The sequence below is a fragment of the Halichoerus grypus genome, chromosome 1 (assembly GCF_964656455.1).
Source record: "Halichoerus grypus chromosome 1, mHalGry1.hap1.1, whole genome shotgun sequence".
NCBI classification, from domain to species: domain Eukaryota; kingdom Metazoa; phylum Chordata; class Mammalia; order Carnivora; family Phocidae; genus Halichoerus; species Halichoerus grypus.
The window spans coordinates 2,858,764-2,874,932 of NC_135712.1; the positions used below are offsets into that span (position 1 = coordinate 2,858,764).

At 63.5% G+C, this 16,169-nt stretch overlaps 1 long non-coding RNA gene across 3 annotated transcripts; it reads right to left on the reverse strand.

The window, feature by feature from the left end:
- Positions 1-4,700: 4,700 nt before the first annotated feature.
- Positions 4,701-10,586, reverse strand: LOC118520979 (uncharacterized). 3 transcript variants are annotated; one of them, XR_013446425.1, is made up of 5 exons: positions 10,462-10,586; positions 7,834-7,956; positions 7,345-7,458; positions 6,512-6,631; positions 4,701-5,961 (listed from the first exon to the last, which is right to left on the reverse strand). It is a non-coding gene; the product is annotated as an uncharacterized LOC118520979 (long non-coding RNA). The 3 variants fall into 3 exon arrangements; XR_013446434.1 differs by lacking the exons at positions 7,345-7,458; positions 10,462-10,586 and adding an exon at positions 9,524-10,417 and having other exon boundaries at positions 4,703-5,961; XR_013446421.1 differs by lacking the exon at positions 7,345-7,458 and having other exon boundaries at positions 4,705-5,961.
- Positions 10,587-16,169: the final 5,583 nt, after the last annotated feature.

Below are 16,169 nucleotides of genomic sequence, written 5' to 3' on the forward strand. Positions count from 1 at the left end.
CCAGCAATGCAGAATCCCTCCTCCCAGTGACCTCCTGCCCTTGCCCAGAAGGGAGGCAGACCACAAAGCTCACCTACTGGGAAGTCTCCACCCTGGGCACAAGCTGGCCACCCAGCATCTCTAGCCACCGCCCCCCCCACCGGCTTCTCAAGCAAACAGATGCCCAGTAGCCTACCTGGGTGGCCCCAGATGGTTTGGTCTTGTTGGTCCAGCTGAGTCCACACCCTGTGTACTCTTCCCCTCAACTGGGGTCTGTGGGCTCCCCCAAACATCCTACCAATGCCGCTGCCACCACAGCCAACAACATCTACACCAACCCCGATGCATCTACATCCTCAGCACCCCCAGCAACATCTCCCCAGCCTCACCGCCACCATTCACACACCGCCCTTAGCACCGGCCGCCGCTGCAGCCCGCGGCTCCGGCGAGGAAAGCCTGCTGTGCGGCCGTGACCAGCATTCACTGACTCCTCTGGCACGTGGGGTCTCCCTTCGATCTGCAGGTCTTCACGGCCACCAACGAGGTCCACAGCAGGGGCTCGCTGCGGCTGAGAGCTCTGCTCCAGACGGGCTACTTACCAGACTGACCACCGGGCTGGCAGCACGCGTTGGCCTTGGGTAATGCTTGGGTGCGGGCTCCCTGTACCAAGCCCTTCCAAGGCCATGTGCCTGGCAGAGGTGCCTTGTGGAGGCTGCCTGGTGGGACCTTCGCCTTCAGTCCAGGGACATGGCAGCCAGGGTCTCCCAGCAGAGCTGGGAGCGCACACTGTGATCACAGTGGTGTGGGAAGGCTCCCCGGGACCCGTGGGTCACTTCTGAATGAGGGACAGCTAGGCCTGAAAGCAACTGCTAAGGCTCTGAGGCCCTAGAACTGTCATCTTAGGACAAGGATTCAGAGCCCAGGTGGCTTATTAGGGGGATGATCCCAAGGAACAGGGGTGAGGGCAGGGCTGAGGGGCAGGGAGAAAGCCAGGAGAAGGGGACGTTGCTGAGTTGCTGCCGGCTGAGGGCACCCCAGTCTGCATTTATCCATCACAGGTCCGGGTGGCCCCAGGCTGTGGTCCTAAGAGGCGACAAGCTTCCAGTGCAAAGGACCTGCAGCCTGGAAGGCACTGTTCCCGGGGCCACAGCCAGAACCCCAGTCTGCTGTGGCTCCCCTCCTGTCCCCGGGGTCCCAGCCTGCTGCCTCCATGTGCAGGGAACTGCTTCTGGGAGAGGCCACCCCGTCTTTAGCGGGAGGCTCCGGGGTGACATGCTCCTTTCCGGGCAGCCACCTCCGCCCCTCTCCAGCAGCCGGTGCAGCGGTCAGGTGGTAAGGAGAGCTGCAGCCTAGGAGCCAGCCATCCCTTGAGCTGCCCCTGCCTTTGAGCAGCCCCTCCGGAAAGCAAAGAGCAGCGACAATCCAGGGAACGTGGTTGCAATCCCCTGAGGACGAAGTCAGGCAGTGAGCCTCCTTTAGTGCTGGCCTCGGTCCCCAGGAGAGCGCCCGTGGGCCCTGCTCCCCGTCTGAGCCTCTCAGTGACTGGGAGTGCTGCTCCCAGCTCGGGCCACGGGCTGCATGTAGCTTCTCCCCACCGCTGGAAGGGGACACGGCCTCTGCTCTCATTAGGTACTCTGGAAGGGATGACGGGCTGACGGATTTGCCGTCTGAGCAGGTTGGAGGATGGCCCTGGGGTTCGCTCCTCTCCTGGGTGCTGGTCCAGCTGGTAAGTGAGCCCGTCAGAGCAGGAGGGAGCAGGCTGTTTCTGAAAGCCGGGTGGGCTGTCCGGAGCCCGGGGACTGGCTGGCTCCACCTGGAATGCATCCCGACCAGCCTTAGCACCTGCCGGGGTGGGGGGGTGTGCGGCTCTTGTTGGACATGCTCTGCCCTGCGCACGGGCCTGAGCACTGCCTTTGGAGACCTCGCCCCCCGGGACCCCAGGCTCGCCTTCAGGCCAGGCAAGCAGCCGTCTGGGGGTCCCAGGCGTGGTGTCCCTCAGCCTGGGCCCCAGGGGAGAGGAGGTGGTCCTGGGTCCTGTGTGCTGCCCCGTCAGAGCCTTCCTGTGGCCCGTGGGGCAAGTGACTCAACCTCTCCATGCCTCGGCCTCCTCCTCGAACTGGGCTGGTTGTAAGCACCCCCTGGTAGGGCAGGGCGGGGCGCACCTGCAGGCCCAGGCTCAGTGGGTGGAGGTCCTCATTGAACCTCCGCAGACGCTAGCTTTCCTACCCCTTCACTTTCCAGCTTCTGATTTCTGTTGCAAGATAAACAAAGCAACCAATTCCTTCTGTCCTGCAGAACTGTCCTCAGACCGACTTCCTAACCTCCTCCCTAAGCATCGATACCAGCTACAGTGTGCACACGAGGGCCTAGTGGGGCTGGGGGCTGGCCCCCTGCACCCAAGCTTGCGGGGGGGGCCGGAAGAATAGGGCATATGGACAAAATAGGGCCATGTCTGTTCCCAGCGCTGTGCAGGAACAGACCGAGAAAGACCCCTCTGAGCACAAACGTGGCCAGGCAGCACCCTGCTGGTCTCCCCCGGGGCCCCCACCGCCTACATGGTGACCATGCAGACCAGGGAACAGAATATGGAACCCAGAAATAGGTTCATGCATACACTGTTCATCGATCTCTGGCAAGGGCGCCAAGAATACACAGAGGGCGAAGGACAGTCCCTTCAATAAATGGTGCTGGGAAAACTGGACAGTCACATGCAGAAGGATGAAGTTGGGCCCTTGTACACGAAAATCAACTCAGAATGGATCAGAGATGTGAGCGTAAGATCTGAACTAAACTCCCGGGACAAGCAGGCATCCACACCAAAAGCGAGGTGGTGTGTGTGATGCTGTCGGGGAGGCTTGGCGCCGGGCTGGCTCTCCGCGCGGCTGGGCACTGTGCCTGCCCCCTGCACGGCATGCGGGGAGCTAGACTGTTCCACGGACCGTGCGCTGGACCTCAGCACCGCTGGCCGTCCATGGCTCTGGTCAGGGGCTTCCCCCCCGTTGGCCTTCTGCTCTTGCCCTGGCCGGTCCTGAACTCCATGTTCGGTGAGGAGGCCAGCTGTCCAACTGTCTGTCTGTCTGGTTCTTTATCGGGCACCACTTGGCAACATGTTTTCACAGCTGGCTGACTCTCCTTCCCACCCCGGCCTGGCTTTCCTCTACCCATCTTACAGAGGATGAGGTGTGGTGATTGCCCGAGGTCACAACAGCTAGGCAGCCTTTTTGGGTGTAAGATCTAAAAGGGGTTCTGGAACTCCCTAGATCACAGGTGATCACAGGGGTCATGCGGGGCCCGGGTGGGATCGCCGGAACCCCTGTAGTGCACCAGAGTCCTTGCAGGGGGGTCTTCTGAGCTCATCGCTGAGAAGCCCAGGGCTTACTGCCCCCACGCAGGGACGCGGGGATGCTGTGGAGCAGGGTGGCTGGTCCCCGAACATACCCAGCTTCCCACCCCAGCAGGCGGCCAGGTTCCTGAAAAGCGGTCTCACATTTGCATTCTTGATGTGAGGTTCTCCCTAAAATGGGGACCACCAGTCAGGGGTCCCTTCGGGGAGCTCTGTGTTTTTGAAGGAAGACTCCTCCCCATACCAGCCAAAGTGCTTCCTAAACCCAGAGCTTCCCCTTCAGTTTCCCAAACGTGAACTGTGGGAAGAGGCACGGCTTCCCATGTGGACACCAGGAGTCTCAGCACCTGATGTCTTGTAGCTTTTGCCCTTGTGTCAGCTCGGCCGAGTTGTTGAAGGCCCGGAGGGGACAAGGAAGACGCTTCTTGTCCTCGGCCACAGGGAGGATGGGCAGGCTGGCTCGGTGCAGGACTAGGTCACAACGGACGTGCCTGGAACCCAGGCCCCAGGACCTGGAGGAGCCCCAGATTCACATCTAGCAGCTCCGGGCTGGGCGACGGGGGTCAGAGGGTAGAGTCGGGGCGCAGCGAAGTGTCCTTGGTGCCCACGCCCGGGACAGTGTCTATCTACGGCCGTGGGCCGGACAGGGATGCCTGGGAAACTGGTCCCAGGAGCTCACAGGCGGAGCGGTTTGGGGAAGGGTCCCCTTTCCGGGAGGTGCAGAAGAGGACTTGACGAGAGGAGCTTAGGAGGTTGAGGGGGTGGTGACTCACGGTGCCGGGCGGCTTGCCCCGGGCTCCGAGCTCAGGGAAGGAGACACAGCCACAGTGAAGACGGGGTGGGCTTGGTCGCTCACGGCGCATGTGCCACAGCCAGGTGTGTCTGGGACGCGGGAGGCTGCGGGCACAGGTGGTGGGCCCGGGTGTGATGAGGTCCCAGGCCCGGGGACACCTCTCCAGCCTGGCCCCCTGGTGATTGTGACCCCGGTGTGGCCCGTGAGCAGAGGATGCATCATCTGGGTCCTGGCAGCCCTCCCAGCTGGTGGCTGGGCCTGTGGCCTGTGTCTCTTCCTGGAACGCAGGGCACATGGCCAAGAAGGGGCTCCCCGTGGCTCCTCACAGCCCGTGCGCGGGTGAACGCCGGGCGGGCACATGCAGGGCGCCGGCCCACCCTCGGGCGCCGTGCACGGCCTTCCCAGGACAGCATCTGAGAGAGAAGGTAAAGCCGTCCAGGCGGGGTGCAGCGCCTCCCCGCGCAGGGGGCTCGCGTGCTGGTCCCAGCCGCTCCTGCTGCCCTGGCCTGGGCCCCCCGCAGGCCCCCTGCATGAGCGACCCAGCTCCTGGGCTCTCCTCGCGCGGGGCCGTCGCTGAGCACGTCGGGACCCCCGGGCCCGTCACGGACAGGCCGGCTCGGGTCCCCTCCCCGCCTGCGCACACTCCTGGCCTGTGCGCCCCGAAGGGAGGACCCACCAGCCTCCCTGCAGCCGGGAGCCCGCGGCCAGGGGGACGAAGGCATGGACGTGGCCGTGGAGCACAAACATCGATAATCCAGCTTTTCAGAACTCCAGCGATCTTTAAAATGTCTCTTTTTTGCTTTTGATTCAGAGTCTTAATGGAAGCCCAGGTGTTCCAAGGACCATTTAATATTTAAACAGTTGTCTCCACTTTGAAGGTCAGTCCGGAGCTTGGGGGCGCAAGGCCGGGCCATGGAGCGGGGAAGGAGGCAGGACCGGGGCCAGGGTGTAGGGGGATGCCTGCGGGGTCGTGGGAGGGGACTCGGGACACAGAAGAGGAAGGGGTCCCCACTAACTGCTCGTGGGACCTGGGACCCAGCAAGAACCTTGTCTGCACCTCAGTGTCTCCATCTGTGAAGTGGGTCCATGAATGCCTTCTTCAACCCAGGGAATGGGACAACCCCATACACAGAGGGGAGGGTGCGAGCGGTGTCGGGAGGAGGGCCGCTGGGGAGTAGCCTCTGTAGATGGAAGCGGCCACGGCCCCTGCGAGTAGCTGGTGGTGTGGCCGAGGGAGGCCTGAGGTCCCCTGACCCGCGAGGGCCAGGCTGCACCCCTTCCCAGCCCCTCCTCCCTGCACTTCTGCTGTGGCCGAGTGTCCTGGCTCTCTCCCCTGCCCGCCACGCCCCCAAATGTTCAAGGGCTCAGGCGACAGTGTGCCTTTTAGAACAAAAAACAAATTCCGTTTGTTATCAGTTATTTGTTGTAAATCTTAAATATAGGGATGCCTGGGGGCCTCAGTCGGTTGAGCCTCCAACTCTTGGTTTCAGCTCAGGTCATGATCTCAGGGTCCTGGGATTGAGTCCCGTGTCGGGCTCCCTGCTCAGCGGGGAGTCTGCTTCTTCCTCTCCCTCTGCCTTCCCCCATCTCTCTCTCAAAAAAAATATCTCATGAATATAAAATAACCCTTAAAAGCTTATGCTTTGTTTTTTAATTTGAGAAAGGACCTCTGAAGATTTCCCCTTCAAGACACACTCAGAAGGCAGAGTTGGAGGTCGGTGCCCTGGTCGGGGAAGGCCCCTGTGAGACCCGCACCATCGCCGTGGCCTGCGTGCGCCTCGGTCTTCAGACTCGGGACTGAGAAGTAGGGGTGCATTCCATGCAAACAGCCATCACTGAGACAGGGCTTGAGGGGAAAGGGAAAGTCGGGAGGCAGGCCAGCTGCATGGCTGGGGTTCGACAGTTGCGGGGTTCAAATAGGGCCGAGCTCCCCAACCCCCAGCAGAGCCTCTGGAGAGCCGAGTCCACAGTCCCCGAGGTGGGGGTCTGCGAACTCGCTCAGAGACCGGTGCTGTGCGTGTGCACGTGCGTGCGGGGGTCCTGCCCGGGCCAGGCAGCATCGCATGGAGCACCCCAAGCCCCCTTCCTCTCAGAGCAGAGCTGGGCCCCCCGAGCCAAGGAATGCATAGATGGCCAGCAAACGCCCGAAGCTGGGAGCACCTGGAGCAGCCCTAGGAGGAGCCAGCCCCGCGGACGCCCTGGGCTCGGGTTTCCAGAGAGAATGTGTTTCTGTTATTGACGCCACCCTGTCTGTGGTGCTTCGTCAAGGTGGCCCCAGGCCCCTCGTCTGGTGCCCCTCAACCGCCCTCGTCGAGCAACCCTCTGCAGCGCCCACGGCCCCGACAGGCCATCCCCATGCCCTACCCCCAGACTCCACAGTCTCTGCGGAAACCTGCCTCCAGGAGCATCGGGTCCAGAGAAACGTGCGGCGGAGCTGCTCCCGCGTGCACTGAGCAAACAGCTGACATCAGGCTCGGGGCAATTTCCAGGAGCTGTGTGTCTCTAACTGGGAAGCCCTGATGGAGAAATTGTGATTGATGAGCTCATGGAGGAGAAGGTCATCGGGGAAATGCTATTAATACCTTTCGTCTGGCGGCGCTCGGTGGCCACGGCTCTGAGCGTGCTGGGAGCCGCGAGAGGTTCTGCTCGTCCCCCCAGGGTGCTTGAACAACTGGCAAGCAGGGGAGCCCCCCGACACCTCCACTCCACTCTGTGCTGAGCTGCCACACTTGGGCCAGGGTCCCCCTCTGTGCCCCCACAGGGAATAGTCAGCGGGCAGGCCACCCAGCCCTGGTGGGTCCCGGGAGCCTCTGCCACGGTCCTGAGCATGGGGGAGGATGAGGCCGTCGGGCCTCCCCAGGGACTCGCAACACCAGGGGGGCGCCCACGGCCCCTTCGCACCAGCAGGGATGTGGCACGGGGCTTCCGAGGGGGCTCCCCTGGTTGCAAGAGCAGGGGCTCCACCCACCTCGGTGCGTGGAACGGTGCTCTTTTCAGACCCCTGCCCCCCAAGCAGGCCAGCGGGCCCCTTTGCCCTCAGCAGTGGGGCTGGAGGCCCCAGTCACAGGATGGGGCCAAAAACCCTTGCCCCATGCTCTCTCCACCCAATTCAGTATATTCCACAGGAGGGGCCGAGTCGCTGGGAGGCGACGCCTGTCCGGAGAGCCGGGCCAGGGCCAGGTGGGTCTCCTGGGACCCTTCATGATTGGAGGTAACCTGGAGTACACGCCTGGTGTGTGCCCATCAAGGATTCTTAGTCCGGCTCTGGACGGTGTGTGTTTAGGGCCCTGGGCTAGAGTCCACTGTGCTCCCAGGACACACGTGTCCCTGGTGAAGGATGTGCCTGAGAACAGACAAAACAGCAGCTTCCCTGTTCTCTCTAGCTTTTGCTGTCCCCCCTCTGCCTCCGGTCCCCGGGACCCCCTTTCCTTCCAGCCATGATGCAGCCCTAGGCTGGGCACCGGGGTTTGGGAGGCAAGGTGGGGGCAGTGGCCCATGGGGAGAGAGCCGCTGGGTCATGTCGGGCCATGCTGCAGTCGCTCAGAACTAGGCCCAGGGGTGTTCTCTGCTGGGCTGAAGGCTCCTGGAGGACACGGGGTGTCTGGGTTCTCCCAGGACACCCCCACCTCTAGCGCAGCACTTGGCACACGGTGGATGTGCTCAAGCCCCAGCCCTTCACTGCTGGCCAGCTGGCATGGTGGGGACGGAGCTAACTCACCTGCAGGGACATCTGTCCCCTCCAAGCCGGGCCAGCTCCGAGCCCTTGCGGTCCGAAGGCCTCTTCCTTCCTTATGCTTTGATGAATGACACGGCTTTCTTCCTCCTCCCCACTGGGAAGATGCTTCCAGAAAGAAAAGGTCCAAGACTCAGCGGGCTTCCCTGGCCGGGGGAGCCAGTTTCGGGGCAGACTCAGCAGAGAGGGAATGGGCTCTGTTTCGGGGAGTTTGCCTGGGAGCTCACTGCACCAGCCTCCTCCTGCCGGCTGCAGGGGGAGGCTTTCTTCAGACAGGAGAGTGGAACTCAAGAGAGTTAGCAGGGCAGGGGGCGGGGCCTTGCACAGGTGCATTCCCAGGGCTCTCTGGGAAGGGTAGAGCAAGGCCCCAGGGCACCTGAGACAGCCCATCCTCCTCCCCAGCCCTGGCCCTGGCTTCACAGTGGCTGTGTGAGCAAGGAGAGCATGGCCCTCTGAGTGTGGTCTCGGCGCACGCCCCGGACCGGAGGGCGGACGGCAGGGGAGGGAGGAAGGCAGGGGACACAGTTGCGCCAGGGAGGAGGAGTGGCGGGGAGAAGCCGCTCAGTCTTGTGGACCTTCGTCCTGCACAGGCCAGGAGCTGAACTTGGGGCGAGAGGCTGGACGGCACCACTCCAGACAGACGGATGGACAGACAGGCTTTGAACCCCACTGGGCCACACTCAGCAGGACCCCAACACTCACAGTGACATGTGGGGCAAGCGAGTCTTCCCATCTTGTCGTGAAGCCAGACACCTGCACCCCTCCCCTTGCAGGGGTAGAGATGGGGTCAGCCGAGGGGGCACACATGTCCCTCAGTGGGGGTTGGGGGCCATGAAAGGGATGGGGGTACAGACAAGGAGCAGTGGAGGCCAGACAGGCCGGTCAGCAGCCCCTGCCCCCCGAAGGCCTCGGGGGCACAGCCGGAAGCAGCCCCTGCCCCGCGTGGGCGGTGTTAGGAGGCGCTTTCTTCCAAGCCAGGATCTTCCCGCTGTGGTGATGCTCTCACTACAGGGAGCGGGGCTGATCCACCCTGGCTCCGGGGACGGCAGAGTGGGGGCTCAGCCTCGGGGACATCTGGACGCCACGCACAGGAGCTCTCATGGAGGGGGCAAACCTGGAACCGGCCTTGGGTGACCTGGAGGGGGGCACTTGAGCTCTTCCTCAGGAGCGGGGTCCCCTGAGCTCCCATAAAGGGCCTACTTTCCATTTTTCTTAAGCCCCTGGGCACCCAGGGTGTCCCAGCCAAGCATGGGCTCCTCGTAGCTCAGGGACCTCCCTGCTGGGATGGGACCCCCAGCCGGCCAGGCCGGGCTGGGAGCTGGACCGCGTGGGCTCGCCCCCCCCAGGAGACCTGGACGCAGTCTGTGCACCTGCAGCCCACAGAGGGCGGCCCCCTCAGAGGGGTGCTGTGATTTATCACCCCAACCGCAACTCTTGAGAGAGAAGGGGGCTGTGGACGTTCATCCCGTGTGCCTGCCGCCCCGCCGCCTTCTGCACCCCGGGGCCCTGGCCCCCGCCCCTGCTGTGCTGTCACGGCCGCCGCACGGGGGGCTGCGCGGGGCCGTCCCCCCCACACTGGCCGCACCTGCGTCTGCTCTGCTCGGAGCCCTTGAGATTCATCACCCGCGCTTTCCAATTAGACTCTTCCCTGATTTCAGAAACGTGCTTCCCTTACCAGCGCGCGGAGCCGACTTTCTCAGTGCGAAGGGCCACTCCCTGGGTGGACTGCCGAGGCGCGCACGGTCTGCGCCTCCGGGCCCGGGATGCGCTCCAGGAGCCCAGGGCGGTCCCGCGGGCGCTGTCAGCGCTACGACCAGGGCTCTCCTTCCTCGGCCGCTGCCGGGGGGCAGGTGCGGCCGCGGGCTGGGCGGCCGTGACCCCTCCCACCTGTAGACGGCTCCCGGGGGGTAGCAGCATGTGTCAGGCGATCCAACACAGAGCTGATGACCAGGCCAGTGGCCATCAGGCCACGTTTGACCATTTAAGGAAGCCCAGGCTGCTTGGAAAGCCCTGAATTAGAAAGGCATCCGGACCCGTGGGGAAGATAAGCCCTGCACACGGCAGCGGGGGTCCTGGCTCTCGGGGAGTCTCTTATCAGCACCCAGACACTGAGGGCCTGTGGCTTGGTCACAGATGGAAAAACCCCAATGGTTCTGCCAAAGGCCGGGCTTTGCTTGCTGGCCCAGGGATGGGTGAGCCAGTTTTAGGAAAACATCTCTACCTCCCTGTTTGTAAAGGAGGTGCACTCCTGGGCCTTTCTTGATCCCTTCCCAGGTCGAGGGTCACCTGCGTCCACCTCCCTGGCCAATCAGGCAGCATGGTCACTGTCCCCCAGGGGCCATGGGCACCCGAGGGCGTGGCCTGCGCTTCAGGTCCCTGGAGCCCAGAGCCACCAGCCCCGCCACACACGCAGCCCACCCTCGTCCCACGGCAGACCAGCTCAGCCCTGCTTCTGCTGCAGCCACAGGGGGAGGCCTGGGAGGGAGGTGCTGGTCCCCCACCCCCCACCGTGCCACAGCTAGCAGGTGCTTTTGAGTCTCCCTGGGGGGAGTGCCCACCCGCCCGTAGTAAGACCAGCGGGCCTCCCTGGCAGGTCCCGGAGGGTCTGCTTACCAGCTGTAGGCCCCTGTCTTCCAGGCCCCCTCTTAACCTGGTTACATCAGCAAAGACCCTGTTTCCAAATAAGGTCCCGTTCTGAGGTTCTGAGCGGACACATATCTGGGGGGGGCGGGGCGGAGGACATTGTTCAACCTACTGGACTTTGTGATCAAAAACTCCCCCGAAAACGTGATAGGCCTCAAATGGCACGTCAGCTCCAAGTCAAGCAAAATGACACACTCTATTTCACACACGGTGCATTTTACACACATGGTAAAATCCCCCAGAGGAGTGTGGTAAACGTCAGCGTCGGGTGGCTGCCCCTGGGGGAGGTGGCAGGTGGACGGGAGGAGGGGCGGGGGGGCAGCGGAGGGAGGGGTGCTGTGCTCCAACCTCCCCGCCCAGAGTAGGTCCAGACACGCTCTCTGGCCGCACGGCCTCCCAGGCTCGCCACCCACGGGAGCCCGAGTCTCGTGCCCAACCCAGAACCGGTGGACCCACGCGACCAGAGCGCCGCCCCTGCCCTGCTGCAGGGGTCAGGGTCCTGGGGGAGGGTGTCCCTCTGCTGGGAAGGGCGCCGCAGGCTCTCCCTCCCTCCTGAGGGTTGATCCCCCAGAGCAAGCGCCCACAGCAGGTGGCAGAGGCTCTGAGAGGATGGCATGTGGCTTCTGCTTGGGGTCATCTGCTTCCTGACTCTCCCAGGGCCCCGGAAAGGGAGACGCCACCCTCTTGAGGTCAGATCTGCTGATTGGAAACCCAAGCCACCCCCACCCGCGGGCTCGCTCCCTGCGGAGCCTGGCAAGGTCTGTCCTGCCGGGATGTCCCGGGGAGACACAAACAGGGCGAAGTCCGGTCTGCGTCAGCCCGTTGCCTGTGCCGCTCCTCCTGAGGTCTGTTTGCGGGAACGCTGGCTGTCCTCTGCTGGGATGGGATGGCCTTGTCTGCACTGGGGTCAGGGGCCCACTGGGGCATCTTCATGACCCATCATGATCCCAGCTAAGAATCTTGACCCCTCCTGCCTGAGCTGCTGCTCTTTGCTCTTGAAGATCATGGAAATCCCTTAGAAAGGGGCACCTCCAGGCCTGCCATTCTTCTTCTTTTTTTTCTTTTTCTTTAGAGAGAGCAACAGAGAGAAAGAGCATGTGTGTGCACATGGGGGGAGGCGGGGGTCAGAGGGAGAGAATCTCAAGCAGACTCCCCACTGAGTGCAGAGCCCGACGCGGGGCTTGACCTCACGACTCTGAGATCATGACCTGAGTTGAAATCAAGAGTCGGACGCCCAGCCGATGGACCCACCCGGGCGCTCCAGGCCTGCTGTCCTTGAAGGGAGACTCCCATGCTCGTCCTGCCCCTGGGGGGGCCCGGCTGTAGGTGCTGTCTCCCCCCCGGAGCAGCCTTACTCGGGCAGGCAGACCCTTGGGTCTCCCATCCCTTCCCGCCGTCACTGTTGCCTTCCCTGTTCTGGCACGTTCTGGGAGACGGTCCCTGAGAGTCAGCTGGGCAGTGTCCTGGGGAGCCCGCAAGCTGGGGCTGGGGGAGAGGGAGGGGCTGAGTTCGCAGACCCCAGGGATTCCTGCATGTCAGGGAGCAGTCTGAGTGACCCGGAGCCTGAAGACGCAGGAGCCGGATTCCAGCCCCGGCAGAGAGCCCAGTCGCTCTCCGGAGGACGGAGCTCCGGGGATTAGGGATGCTGAGTCACGGCCGGCAGCGGGGGTGGAAGAGGCAGGACAGGATGGCAGGTGAGGGCGCTCCTGGTGGTCCATGGAATGCAGGGAACGTGCAGGGATTACAGGACCTTGGGCAGCGGAAGCGTCGGCTGTGTGGCTCTGGCAGCCCTTCTACCAGAATGTGCTGGAATATAAGCAGAGGGGCGACGCCACCTGGGACCGAGGGTGGAAATGAGAAATACAAGGACCCAAGCCGGACTGAGGCTCCAGTCATATGCAAGTGGCCCCAGTGATCCCGTGTGTCCACATGCTGGAAGGTCTTCACTTGGGGGGCACCCTGGGGGCCTATTTGGCTCCATCCTGCCCCCCAAAGGGCCTGCCGCACATTTTTGATGAAGAGGATCTGGATGGGAAGCCCCCTGCCCAGCATATGAGGGGCACGGCGTGAACCCACCTCGGGCGGGCTCGGATCCCGCCAGGCGCCCCAGGAGCGGCGTCCCGGATGCGCGCAGGCTGCAGCCCATGGGGTCCTCCTTGCTGACTGCGCTCCCCCAGCCTCCACCTGACTGCCGCGCCTCAGACGGGCTCCCGTGGGGGGCAGGGCTGGGTCAGGGCTGGAAGGGGCCTGGGGCTTCTCCAGCATCGGGGGGAGGCGTCTGGGCGGTGGATCCACGTTTGGGGCCATACCACCCGTTGGTGGCTGAGCCACGTCTGGAGCCCGGCGGGCCCACCGCGGGCGGAGTGGTGGACGGGTCTCATCTGAGTCGGCCTGACGCTCTTCGTCAGCGTTTCCTGGCTCAGTCTGGTTTTGGAGAGTGACTGGTCCCGCCCTACCCACCGTGTCCCTCTGGGAGAGGGTTTCTGACAGGTGACAAAGCGTGGAAGCCATCGGTGGCCACTAACAGACACCGTGGGTGCGGAGCCTGGCTGTGCCCCACCCCCCAGCCCCAGCTGCACCCAGAGTCCTGGGGCTCTGAGCCGCGTTTCCTCCTGGGAGAAATGCAATGACAGTGAGGGTCCTTGGGGGTGGTGAATGAGAGGAAGATGCTGGGAAGTGCTCCGTGTAGAGCTGGACATGGCTGGGGGGGACAAACACCACCGCCCACGGGCTGGCCTCACCGGACACTCGCCAGGCCCAAGGCCAGAGCACATCCTGAGGCTGCCCCACACGGAGGGAAGGAGAGAGGCCCGAGCCGGCAGGAGGTGCAGCCTCTGAGCCAGGGCCACTTCCGGCCACCCTGGGCCACAGTGGACTACTCCGGGCCACCCTAGCCACAGGGGGCATCCTGGGCCACCCTGGGCCACACCAGGCCATCCTGGGTGACATTAGGATACTCTAGACCATGCTGGGCCACTCCGGGCCACACTAGACTGCTCCGGGCCAATCTGGGCCACCCTAGCCACGGGAGGGTGCATCTTGGGCTACACCAGGCCACCCTGGGTCACCCTGGGTCACATTGGGCTACTCTAGACCTTGCTGGGCCACCCCGGTCTTCTTCCCAATGTCATGCCCCCTGACCACAGTGGGGTCTGGGCCTGGAGGCCTTGGGCTTGTGCAGCCCTCACAGGAGGGCTATGTTGAGAAGGACATGTTGTGCCACAGCCAGGCCTAATTGTGCCCAGGTCATGTTTCGGGTTGGGTGGTGGGGAACAGCCCAGGTGGAAGCAGTGGACTGAGTTGCTTCCATGGGAGCCAAGCGCCTTGCTGACACCAGCGTCCCCCCTCCTTGGTAATCAATAAGAAAACCGATACAATCACAGAGAATCCCCAGGGCTTACATATCACTCTGCACTTGGAAAGAACTTTCTGGAAACGCAGCACGCGCACACACACACACACACTCAGCCCCACGTCCCTGGGGGACTTGGGTGCTCTTCTCACCACCATGTGGAAGGAGCAGGTCTGGAGAGGGGGCTCAGGGGGAAGCTGGAAGCCAGGAGCCCCCCAGACCCACCACAGGGCTGGGGAGCGTGGGGCAGCCAGGGCCCTGCCCTCCTCTCTGCCCGGCTGCCCTTTTGCCCACCTGGGCTCCAGCCACGGCCTGGTCACCACGGGCCCCAGGGCGAGCACTGTCTTCTGCTGATACACTGGTTCATTCACATTTTTTTTTAGAAGCCGTTGCAGAAAAAACGGCTCTTGAAACAGAGACAGGCTTCCTGTCGCAGAAGCCCGGGCTCCCTGGGGGCTTTCCCGGGAGGGTGGAGGGGGCTGGGGCTCACTGCCGCCCCGTAGCCCGACCACACTCAGGGGCACCGAGGCGGGGAGCCGGGTAGCGGGGCTGCCGGGAAAGCTGAGCAGAGCTGCTGACCGGCCGGGGCTGCGTCGTGTTTATGTTCCACTTGGATGTGAGGACAAATGATGGGCTCCACTCGGGCCGCGAACTGGCCCGGCCGGACCATTTGCACGGACGGACGCGGCTGAGCGGTGGCCATCAGGGCAGGCCTTTCTAAGAAAGGTGGAGCACGTCCCTGCGGTCGGGAGGGGCCCGGGGTGTGCGCTCCGTGCTCCTGGGGGGGGGGCAATCCCAGCCCCTGGGTCGGCGGCACCCGGTCTCACAGCCAGGATCCCTGGCAGGGGCGATGGACTGACCTGCTCACGGGTACACGCAGGAGACAAATTCCTCCATCGGAGCCCTGGCCCCAGCCCCCGAGAGCAGGACTGTGTTTGGAGGTGGGGCCTTTATAGAGGGGACTGAGCTCAAACCAGGCCGTTAGGGTGGGCCTGATCCTGTCCGGCCGTGTCCTCATGAGAAGGGATGAGGACACAGACCGCGTGAGGACACAGGGAGAGGACAGAGTGCACACGCTCGGGAGAGAGGCCCCGGAGGAGCCAGCCCCGCCCACAGCGGGATCTCAGACGCCAGCCCCCAGGACGGGGACACCACGAATGTCTGCTGTGCATTGTGACGGCCGCCCCAGGACACTGACACGTTCGTGCAGACTACAGTTTACAGAGCAATTCCCTCCCTTCATCCCTCTGGTGCCGTGGGGGCGGGGGGGCTGCCATTTTTAGATACCCCCAGTTTTAGGCAAGGACCATCCCGGACAGGATGGGCTCAGCAATGCTGGGGGGGCAGCACCCCAAGCCCTGGGGGCTAGGGCATTGCTCCTGCTTGCCCTCCGTGGCCGGCTGCCCGGGAGCCCTGCTCGTCCTCCGCTCATCCTCCGCTCACTAGCCTCACTAGGGGCCCAGGGGTGCTGCGGGCAGAGGTTCTTCTCACAGCTCCTGGGGCTGCCCCCCACCCCCACAACGAGGGATTGCAGTCCCACCGCATGCCAGGAGGGAGGACAGAAGTGCTTGGTGGAGCGTGGGGCATGGGGAGTCAGCCTCCAGCCCCTTGCCCTTTATCCTTCCTTCCAGGGGCATCACTGTGGGGTCAGGCTGGGGAATGCAGGGGGCTGGGCCGCGTGATGAGGGAGAGTGCTCCCCACCTGCGTACCAGGTGGCTGACTCAGCCCTGCGGCCCCCCACCCCTCCTGAGGCCCGCATGACTCCTCTGGGCCGCGCCCCCCACACTCGGCCCTGACGGTGCTTTGTCGCCTGGCCTCAGCAGATTCTCTGCAACAATAAGCGTGTATAGGCAGCGGGCAGTCTGCACCTGTGCTTTGCCCGTCCCTGGTTAGAGCCCCGTGCCCGGCCCTCGATGCCATGCGTGCCAGTCTGGGGCCATCCCAGGCCGCTTCCTCTCCTGCTGCTGGACCCCTGATCCGCGTGACTTGTTTCCAGGAAAGCTGCTGGAGTAAAAGAGTCTTCACTGGTCAGGCCGCGCTCAAGGGAACCCTTTTGGGAATTTATTATACAAAGAAAACAATTCCTCAGTAACTTGCGTTTTCTTTAAACTTGTATTTGAAAATGTCGGGTTTCCTGAAGGTGGATCCCAGGAAGCTCCAGGATGGTCACGCCGGGGGAGGTGAAGGAGCGCTGGCGGGGTGTTCCCAGCGTGCTCCGCTCGGACCTGGCAGAGGCTCAGGTGGGGACGCCCCTGAGCTCCCGCAAGGTCGCAGCTGCGGCTGAGAGCCTTTCCAACTGCAGGTGTGAACAGCATTCCCAGCAGT